Source organism: Perognathus longimembris, chromosome 13 (assembly GCF_023159225.1).
Source record: "Perognathus longimembris pacificus isolate PPM17 chromosome 13, ASM2315922v1, whole genome shotgun sequence".
Lineage (NCBI taxonomy): Eukaryota > Metazoa > Chordata > Mammalia > Rodentia > Heteromyidae > Perognathus > Perognathus longimembris.
Genome location: NC_063173.1, coordinates 48,460,227 through 48,470,242, shown reverse-complemented (window position 1 = coordinate 48,470,242; position 10,016 = coordinate 48,460,227). Strand labels below are relative to the sequence as shown.

General features: G+C 42.9%; 1 protein-coding gene across 3 annotated transcripts in view; it reads left to right on the top strand.

The window, feature by feature from the left end:
• The first annotated feature begins 4,492 nt into the window (after positions 1-4,492).
• Ckap5 (cytoskeleton associated protein 5) overlaps positions 4,493-10,016 on the top strand; it is a 96,262-nt gene continuing 90,738 nt past the window's right edge. For 2 of the 3 annotated variants that reach the window (XM_048361486.1, XM_048361483.1), the window contains exon 1: positions 4,493-4,572. The gene's annotated coding sequence lies outside the window, so the exon portion shown is untranslated. The other variant, XM_048361485.1, reaches the window with a different exon arrangement.

Genomic DNA, 10,016 nt, shown 5'->3' with positions numbered 1-10,016 from the left:
CTCCACTTTTTCACAGCATTTGGGGTGTTTCATTATGTTATACATTACACACAACATGATGATCTCAAGATTCATCCATGAAAATCAGTATGGAGGCTCCTCAAAACACTGAAAATAGGGGTTGGAGGTGTGGCTCAAGTAGTAGAGCACCAAGCAATAAGCAAAGGCAAGCATCATGAGTCCTAGTCCCAAACAAAACAAAAACCCCACAAAAAAATAGACAAACTTCCTGACCTGCTATATATCCAAAGGAAAATCAGCATACAGAAAAGAAAATTGCATTATTTTCCGCTCTGTTTATAAGAGTTGGACAGTGGAATCAGCCCAACAACTGATGTCTGGGCAAAGTAAAGAAAAATATATACCATGTATGTATGTATATATGTATGTATGTGTGCATATATGTGTACATATATACATGTAACACCATGCAATATTATTCAGCTGTTTAAAAAATGCAATGTGCTGGGCCCTGGTGGTTCATACCTGTAATTCTAGCTACTCAGGAGGCTGAGATCTGAGGATCACAGTTTGAAGACAGCCCAGGCAGGAAAGTTGGTGAGATTCTTATCTCCAATAAACTACTCAGAAAAGACTGGAAGTGGTGCAGTGGCTCAAGTGGTAGAGCATTTGCCTTGAGCAGAAGCAGCTCAGAGACAGTGCCCAGGCTCTGAGTTCAAGAACCAGGATTGGCAAGAAAAAAAAGAAAGAAAGAATGGAGGGAGGGAGGGAATGAGGGAGGAATGTCATTTGCAGAAAATGGATTTATCTGTTAATTTTGAATATGATCTTGCTTCCTTTCCCAGGTTCATGCCTAGACTATGATTTACCTATTTTAAGCTTTCTGTAGTAGTTGAGGTGATAGGCATGCCATACCACCATGCCCACATACAGATACAGTTTCCCAGAAAGCTAGGATTACAGGAATGCCCTAGGCTTGCTTGAATGATTCCATTTCAACTGGTACTGGAAAGTAAAGAAGTCTAAAACTAAACTCCCCACCTTCCTCTTGAGAAAGACTTCTCCTGATGTTCTACTTCCATTAGGCAATTATTGCCCACTTACTCTGGAATCAAGTCCTGGCACTCTCTTTGACTCATCTTTCTAAATGGGTCCCACCCTTGCCTTTGCAACTCATCTAATTGCTTATGAAATCCTTTACCCTTGAATCTGCTCACACTCTCACCCTTTTTCTGCTACTATATCCAATTCCAAACTAGGCTTCCAATTCCAACTCATTCTAGCTACTCAGGCTAATTCATTTTCCCAAAGGAAAGCCTTAATTTTTGGTCAAAAATAGTTCCCTTTTACATACTTTGTGAAATATAACTTCCTTAGCTTTCTACTCAATGGCCTCCAAGAACTGCTGCTAACTTTCTGTCAATCTTGTGTTCTATTATCCAATATAAATCTTGCCCTAAAATCAAATGTCCAATCCCATATATACAATGTATTTCCTTCTCCGTGCCCTGGCTTTTACTTTTATGCTATTAGAAATTCTCTAGGGGGCTGGGGATCTGGCATAGTGGCAAGAGTGCCTGCCTCATATACATGAGGCCCTGGGTTCGATTCCCCAGCACCACATATACAGAAAATGGCCAGAAGTGGCGCTGTAGCTCAAGAGGCAGAGTGCTAGCCTTGAGCAAAAAGAAGCCAGGGACAGTGCTCAGGCCCTGAGTCCAAGCCCCAGGACTGGCCAAAAAAAAAAAGAAAAAAGAAATTCTCCTTGCTGCGCGCACACTCTCACACACACACGTTGCTTATATATATGAATATATAATATAGAATGTATTTTATGAATGATGATATATAAATTATATGAATATATATCAATGGTAAAATATTGATTTACCTTTCTGAAGGAAATTACAGGAATATTCTAACCATATTCAGGCATGCTCACACATATTCATTTATATCCATATGTAATACAATCATTCCACATATGCTTGTTTGAAATTTGTCTTTTTTCTATTAATAATACAATTTGTGCATTTTTCTACTCCAGCAAATATAGGTTAGCCACATTCTTTTTTGAACAGTTGCACAGTGTTCTATTAAGTAATGTCCATCATTTTTGTAGAAACTTCCCTATTGATGGACATGTATATTCCAGTTATATTCCTCTCCTCAGTAAACATTCTTGTACATTTTTCTTTGCATACTTGCATAGGTCTATAGGATAGCAATGGTTTTACAGGGCCAGATAATCTGTAGAGTTTACACCTGAGTTACTGCTGAATTGTCCTAAAAGTTTTCACCAGTTGTATGCTTATCAACACTAAGTTTGAGTTTCTGTTTCTCCAAATTTTAGCCAGCCAAAGGTGGTTGAAGTTATTCATCTTTACCAATTTAACAGATAAATATGAACAAAATATGAGAAACAGTAATTGTTTTATTTACTTTTCCTCACCATAGCACCATCATTTAGCCTGTTGGTAATCTATATGTCCTAAAACATTGATTTTTCCTCCCCATGGTTGGTGATAAGACTGCAGCCTCGCCAGTGTTAGGCAAAGCCATACCACTGATTTATATTCCTAGCTCATATATGTACTTCAAGTATCTGATTAAAAGTCCAGGGCTGGGGATATAGCCTAGTGGCAAGAGTGCCTGCCTCGGTATACCCGAGGCCCTAGGTTCGATTCCCCAGCACCACATATACAGAAAACGGCCAGAAGCGGCGCTGTGGCTCAAGTGGCAGAGTGCTAGCCTTGAGCGGGAAGAAGCCAGGGACAGTGCTTAGGCCCTGAGTACAAGGCCCAGGACTGGCCAAAAAAAAAAGTCCATCTCAGCCAGGTGCTGGTGGCTCATGCCTGTAATCCTACTGGAGGCTGAGATGTTAGGATTGCAATTCCAAGCTAGGCTAGGCAGAAAAGTCCATGAGTCTCTTATCTCCAATTAATCACAGAAAAAGCCAGAAGTAGCACTGTGGCTCAAATAGTAGAATGTAAGCTTTAGCAAAAGGAGCTCTGGAACAACACCCAAGCCCAGAGTTCAAGTACAAGGACTGGCAAAAAAAAAAAAAGTAAAAAAAGTCCATCTCTTAGCCAGGCACAGTGACTCACGTCTGTAATTCTAGCTACTCAAGAGGCTAAGATCTAAGGATCATGATATGAGGCTGTCCCAGGAAGAAAAGTCCAAGAGACTCTTATTTCCAATTAGCCACCAAAAAGTAGGCCCAAAGAAAAGTTGTGGCTCATGTGGTATAGCACCAACTTTGAGTAGAAAGCTAAGGGGGCGGTGCCTATGCCCCAGTGCCTGCACACAAAATAGTCCTCCACAGAGATTTTCCATCACATTTCTCCCATTGCTAAACATCTACAATTTTTCATTTGTACATAGTGTTCACACTACTTTGAATTCAGAGTTGGGTCTATGTTTTATTTATTTGTGGGTTTTTTTTTTTTTTTTTTTTTTTGCCAGTTCTGGGGTTTGAACTCAGGGCCTGAGCACTGTCCCTGGCTTCTTTTTGCTCAAGGCTAGCACTCTACCACTTAAGCCACAGTGCTACTTCTGGCTTTTTCTGTTTATGTGGTGCTGAGGAATTGAACCCCAGGCTTCATGGATACTAGGCAAGCACTCTATCACTAGGCCACATTCCCAGCCCTGTTTTATTTATTTGATGACTGTATATTACAAACTTTGGGAGTAAGGACTTAATATTATTTATAGAAATGTTGAGTGTAGGGGTAAACATTAATTTTGAGGAGCATACTAACCAAACCACTCTTTTTGCCAGTCCTGGGGCTTGGACTCAGGGCCTGAGTACTGTTCCTGGCTTCCTTTTGCTCAAGGCTTTTTCTGTTTATGTGATGCTGAGGAATGGAACCCTGGCCTTCATGCATGCTACGCAAGCACTCTAGCAAGCACTCTACTACCGCTAAGCCACATTCCCAGCCCATCCACTCATTTTAATAAAAAGAGTACAAGCATGTGTAGAATGTGTTACAGTTCACAAGGGCCCTTCAGAGGCATTCATTATATTAAATCCTAATATTAAACGTGTAAGAAAAACACTATGGTTATCCTATCTTACATAAAAGGAAACTAAACCCCAAATTTACTGAGAAAAGCGATTGGCTCAAAGCAGGTACAAAACTAGCATCTAGCGTCCTTGACTACTTCCAATACATCCTGGCCACCTCCTCTCTTGTTTTCCTTAAGTACTGAACACCATCATCAATATTTGTAAATGCAAGGTCTCAGAAACAGAAGCGTCGGTGACAGTTTAACCATCTGCAATTAAAGCAAATACGCTGATGGCTGAGGACGTACAGCTAGCTCTACACAGATCTTACGCTCTTCCCAGGGTAGTTAGCAGCTTTCCAGTCTCTGGTTCCGGACAGACGTGAGAGGCTAAGCTTCACGGTCACTAGACAAACACGGCTGCGCGGGGACCCTTTAAGACGGCAGGCGGCGCGTGCCCGCAGCCCTTTCAAACGGACCAATAAAGGGGAAGCAGGCGGTTCACCGCGGACCAATCAACAACGAGAACACTGCGGGGTGTGCGGCGGCCCAAGCGGTTTCAAACGGCTTTGGAGCAGGCCCCTCGGTTCTGACCCGGCGGAGGTGAGTGGACGGTGGGCCCGACCCAACAGGCTTAGGCCTTCGGAACCGGGCGTCGCGCGCACGGAGAGTCCCTCAACCCGGGCGGGAGGCCTCCGCGGACGCGCGCCTGCTTTGCCGCACGAACCCGGCAGGTCTGAGGCGGCGTAGCGGGGCGGAGGCCGGGAGGAGACCCGAGGAGGGCCGGCCGGGCGGGGGGGCGTGGGCGCTCGCGTGCGGTGCAGGCCGGGTTGGGATTCGGATGACCTGGAGCGCGCTGCAGTCGGGCGCGGGAGGCCGAGGCCCGGGGTATGCAGGCGGCGCTGGGCCGCCCCTGGACCTGCGGTGCGCCGGGACTAGGGCGGGGGCCTTGCGAGCCGGCCCCGGCGGAGGGGAGCTTCGCCTTATAGCTAAATGAATGAATGAGGAAGAGCCTGCGAGGGTTGTGGTGGTTGGGAAGGGCCCGTTCGCCTCCGAGCGTGACAAGGACGAGTGGTACCGGGGCCTGGCCTCTCCTACATCCCTGTCCCTACCGGCGGCGGCTTGAATGATTCCGATCCTTCTCCGGTCCGCCCTTTTGCATGGCTTCCGCCCGAAAGGTATCGAGTAGGAGAGTTCAAGTATCTTTCCTGCTCTGAAGGTTTTAACCAGCAATACAATAGCGTAGCAGCGTAGGCAGGCCTTGCTGCATGCTGAAATATAGAGGAGCTAAGTAAAGCTAGATTCTTACTTTTTGGCTCCCCTCCCCTGGTGCCCCCCATTTAGTTGAGATCGCTACCTACAGTCATTATCATCATCTTGGTCGTCGGGCGAGGAGATTTAACTCGTTTTGATCCTTGCATAGAAAAAATGACGGGAGAAATATTGCTAGAGTGGCTGTTGTGTGTTAGAAAAGAGATCCACGTTCACGAATCTTTTAACAATGAAGTTTTTCATTCGGCATCAATAGAGGGGGAAGTTTTTGCAGAACTTGCTCCAAATTGATGCATGGCTCTAATTGAATTCTCTTGGGAACCAGGACTTCGAATCTTGGCCCAGATATGATGCGTCTCTCTTATTTTATGCATAATTATAGTAACTCAAAACTCATTTTTAAAAAGGTGAGCGCCTCTTTTCTTCATTTCCACCACCCAGATAAGCCCTTTGACCTACCAAGCAAATAAATTAAGCTAACAATCTTTTGAAACTTTTCTGAAGTTCCTGGACAGACTATAATGTTACAAAATAATGACGTGAAGGTAAGTTGAATTACTTGGCCAGCACAAATTGAACCTAGTTGGTAAGCTTGTGAGGAAAAATTTTGCACGTTTTTTTTTTTTTTTTTTTTTGGCCAGTCCTGGGCCTTGGACTTAGGGCCTGAGCACTGTCCCTGGCTTCTTCCTGCTCAAGGCAAGCACTCTGCCACTTGAGCCACAGCGCCGCTTCTGGCCGTTTTCTGTATATGTGGTGCTGGGGAATCGAACCTAGGGCCTCGTGTATCCGAGGCAGGCACTCTTGCCACTAGACTATATCCCCAGCCAATTTTGCACGTTTTTAAAGGCCATGCATCTGTGGCAATGGCAAGTAAAGGTATTCCATCACAATATGTCCTATACTTTGCTAGTTTTAAAGTTGTTTTTTTTGTTGTTGTTTTGTCGTTGGTGATACAGTGATTTGAACTCCAGGCCCTACGCTTGGTTGGCAGGTACTCTCCTGCACTATGTCCCCACTACTTTTGCTTTGGTTATTTTTCAGATAGTGTCTCAAGATCTCACCCGTTCTGGTTTTAGATCCGAACCCATTTACCTACAGCCTCCAGAGTAACTGGGATGACAGGCATATTAAGACACCTGCTTATTGAATAAGATGAGTTCTTGAACTTTTTGTTAGGACTGGCCTCAAATCCTTCAATCTGCATAGCTAAGAATATAGGTGTGAGCCACAGTGCTTAACCTACTTTTAAAGTTTTGGTTTTTTGTTTTTTTGCCAGTCCAGGGCCTTGGGCTCAGGGTCTGAGCACTGTCCCTGGCTTCTTTTTGCTCAAGGCTAGCATTCTACCTCTTGAGCCACAGCGCCACTTCTGGCCGTTTTCTATATATGTGGTGCTGGGGAATCGAACCCAGGGCTTCATGTATAGGAGGCAAGCACTCTTGCCACTAGGCCATATTCCCAGCCCTACTTTTAAAGTTTTTTTTTTTTTTTTTTTTTTCAGGCAGGAGAGAAAAGTTTATTACCGAACTGCTAGCCTGTGGCCAAGATGATCCATGGCGGGAGAGAAGGGAGAGAGAGAGAGAGAGCGACCTCCATACTTTTAAAGTTTTGATCACCAAATTTCAGTTATAAAGATATAGTCTTCTATAATTGATAGTTTTAGTGGCAGCTATAAGTGCAATAGTGAATATCTCAATATTATGAGCAGCTGTTCTAGATTTGGGAGAATTAAAAATAGGGAGAGAGCAAGGGAATGGGTGACATTGTCCAATAAGAAATGCACTCTTTACCTAAGTTTTGTAACTGTAACCCCTCTGTGCATCACCTTTATAAAACAGTAAAAATTTAAAGAGAATTAAAAATAATGTATTTAACAATACCTTTAGATAGTGTTAAAAATGATGAGGAATGAAAGCTTCATATATCAGTAAAGGTAGGCTTTCTCATGCTTCTTTGACAAGATGGGATTTTTGTTTATTTATGCACTGTTTTGGGCTTAGGAAACACACTGATGGGGGGGGGGGGGTGGTGTGGAAGACCAATCCTTTGACTTAGGGAATCTGACAGTTTAATTTTTCAAACAGACAGACTTCTGCCTTAGTACTGGTCCTTGAACAAAGTAAATTCATAAATGCTTTTGCAAACTAGCATTTACTGAAAAAAAAATTTTTTTTTAGAACCTATACTGGGGCTTCAACTCAGTGCCGTGTGCTGTATTTTAGCTTTTTTGCTCAAGACTAGCACTTTACCACTTGAGCCACAGCTCCACTTAGCTTTTTGGTGGTTAATTGGAGGAGATAAGAGGCTCCTGGACTTTCCTGCCTGGCTAGCTTCTAACCTGGATCCTCAGATCTCAACCTCTTGAATAGCGAAGATTATAGGCGTGAGCTACCAGTGCCCTGCTTACCTTTTTTTTTTTTTTATCTGTATTTTACAAGTGAAGGAGCTGAGGAAGGTGATAAAAAATCATATAAGTGATAGAATCTAAATTTAAATCCAAGTTGTCTGTCTCCAGAGCCTTTTTTCTTAAGGTTGTACTATATGAGCCTTTCTATTTAAGAGAATTCAAGAACAAATTTTGGGCAGTCTTCTACTCCTTCTACACCTCTTTTGCTTTGCTTTTCTTTCTTACAATTTACCAGATGTATGGTGAAATATGAAGGACAAGCTGGTAGTTTTTATAAGGTCAGCTCAAAAATCAGTGTTTTGAGTAACTGTGACAGTAGAATAGGTCTAGTGGGGTGTTTAAAATTGAGATCTTAATCTAATTCTGGTGGAAAGATTCTTGATGGTATTGGAGAAGTCTGAGGTTTTTATTTTTATTTTATTATTATTATTATTATTATTATTATATTTTTTTTTTTTGCCAGTCCTGGGCCTTGGACTCAGGGCCTGAGCACTGTCCCTGGCTTCTTTTTTGCTCAAGGCTAGCACTCTGCCACTTGAGCCACAGTGCCACTTCTGGCCATTTTCTATATATGTGGTGCTGGGGAATCGAACCCAGGGCTTCATGTATATGAGACAGGCACTCTTGCCACTAGACCATATTCCCAGCCCCCAAGTCTGAGGTTTTTAAATGGTTAAATTAACCTTACATTCTTACATCTTCAGTTCAGAATAGGTGACTTGAGTTCTTTTTTCTAATTCTTTTTTTTCCCCAGTCCTGGGATTTGAACTCAGGGCCTAGGCACTGTACCTGAGCTTCTTTTGCTTAAGGCTAATACTCTACTACTTGGGCCACAGTGCTACTTCTGGTTCTTTCTGTTTATGTGGTGCTGAGGATTCAAACCCAGGGCTTCATGAAGCATGCTAGGCAAGCACTAAGCCACGTTCTTGGCCACTTGAGTTCATTTTTATCAGGGTAGAGTGCTGCCTACTTGAAACACCTATAACAAACTAAGCTTATTCCTTTGGACTTTGCATTTGCTTTTCTGTAGCCTGGGATGCTGCACCCATTCCAGCTCTGCCTCAAGCTTAAGCTCCACCCAGTTCTCAACTCTTTTTTTTTTTAATAATATCTTTTTTTACAAGTTTAAACCTTTAATTTTTTTTTTTTTTTTTTTTTTGCTAGTCCTGGGCTTTGGACTCAGGGCCTGAGCATTGTCCCTGGCTTCTTTTTGCTCAAGGCTAGCACTTTGCCACTTGAGCCACAGCGCCATTTTTGGTTTTCTATATATGTGGTGCTGGGGACTCAAACCCAGGGCTTCATGTATACGAGGCAAGCACTCTTGCCATATTCCCAGCCCTATATCAACTCTTTACAGAGGCATTTTTCTAAGTTCCCAATTACAGTAGCGGGCTGCCTTGGTGACTTTTCCTTACTTTACTCTATTTACTGAGTTTATTGTTATGTGATATGTTGTTTTGTTTGTGTGTGTCCGAATTCCTCAGAAGCATGCTTTATTTTCTAACTGAGGTTATCTCAGTGCTTCAAACAATGCTTGGTGCAAAGTAGATGGTTAAAAAGTATTTGTTGAGCCAGAGGGACCATAGTTTTCTTTGTGGGATAAAGTGATACAGTGTATAACTAACCAGTTGGATGTGTTTCTGTATCTTTTAATATGAGCAGCATCTAAACAGACTACCTCAAAAGTCCTCCATTAAGAAAACTAGAGTGGGCGCTGGTGGCTTTCACCTGTAATCATAGCCACTCAGGAGGCTGGGATCCGAGGATCATGCCCTAGCAGGAAAGTCCCCATGAGACTCTTCAATAAACTACTCAAAAAAGGTGGAAACAGCACTGTGCCTCTAGTGGTAGAGTGTTAGCCTTGGATACAAAGAGGCTTGGGAACAGCACCCTGACAGTTCAAGCCTGAGGACAGGCAAAAAATAAAATAAAACTAGAAAAATTTATATATGTTTATGTCCATTGAAAAGGAATGTAAAGCTAGGTCTCTCCTCCCATTTTATTTTCCAATTTAAAAAGGTTTTGGGGCTGGGAATGTGGCTTAGCAGGTAGAGTGCTTGCCTAACATACACAAAAGCCCTGGGTTTGATTCCTCAGCACCACATAAACAGAAAAGTCCGGAAGTGGCACTGTGGCTCAAGAGGTAGAGTGCTAGCCTTGAGCACAGAGACAGCGCTCAGGCCCTGAGTCCAAGCTCCAGGACTGGCAAAAAACAACAACAACTAAGGAACAATCCCCATCTTACACTTTACAATACTACTGTTGTTCACATTGTTATAGTTTAGTTCATTTGAGAGCTGGGGTATTTTAATGTATGTATGTTGGTTAATTTGGTTGACTCTTTTATTTATTTGAGTTGTTTTGAGCACTT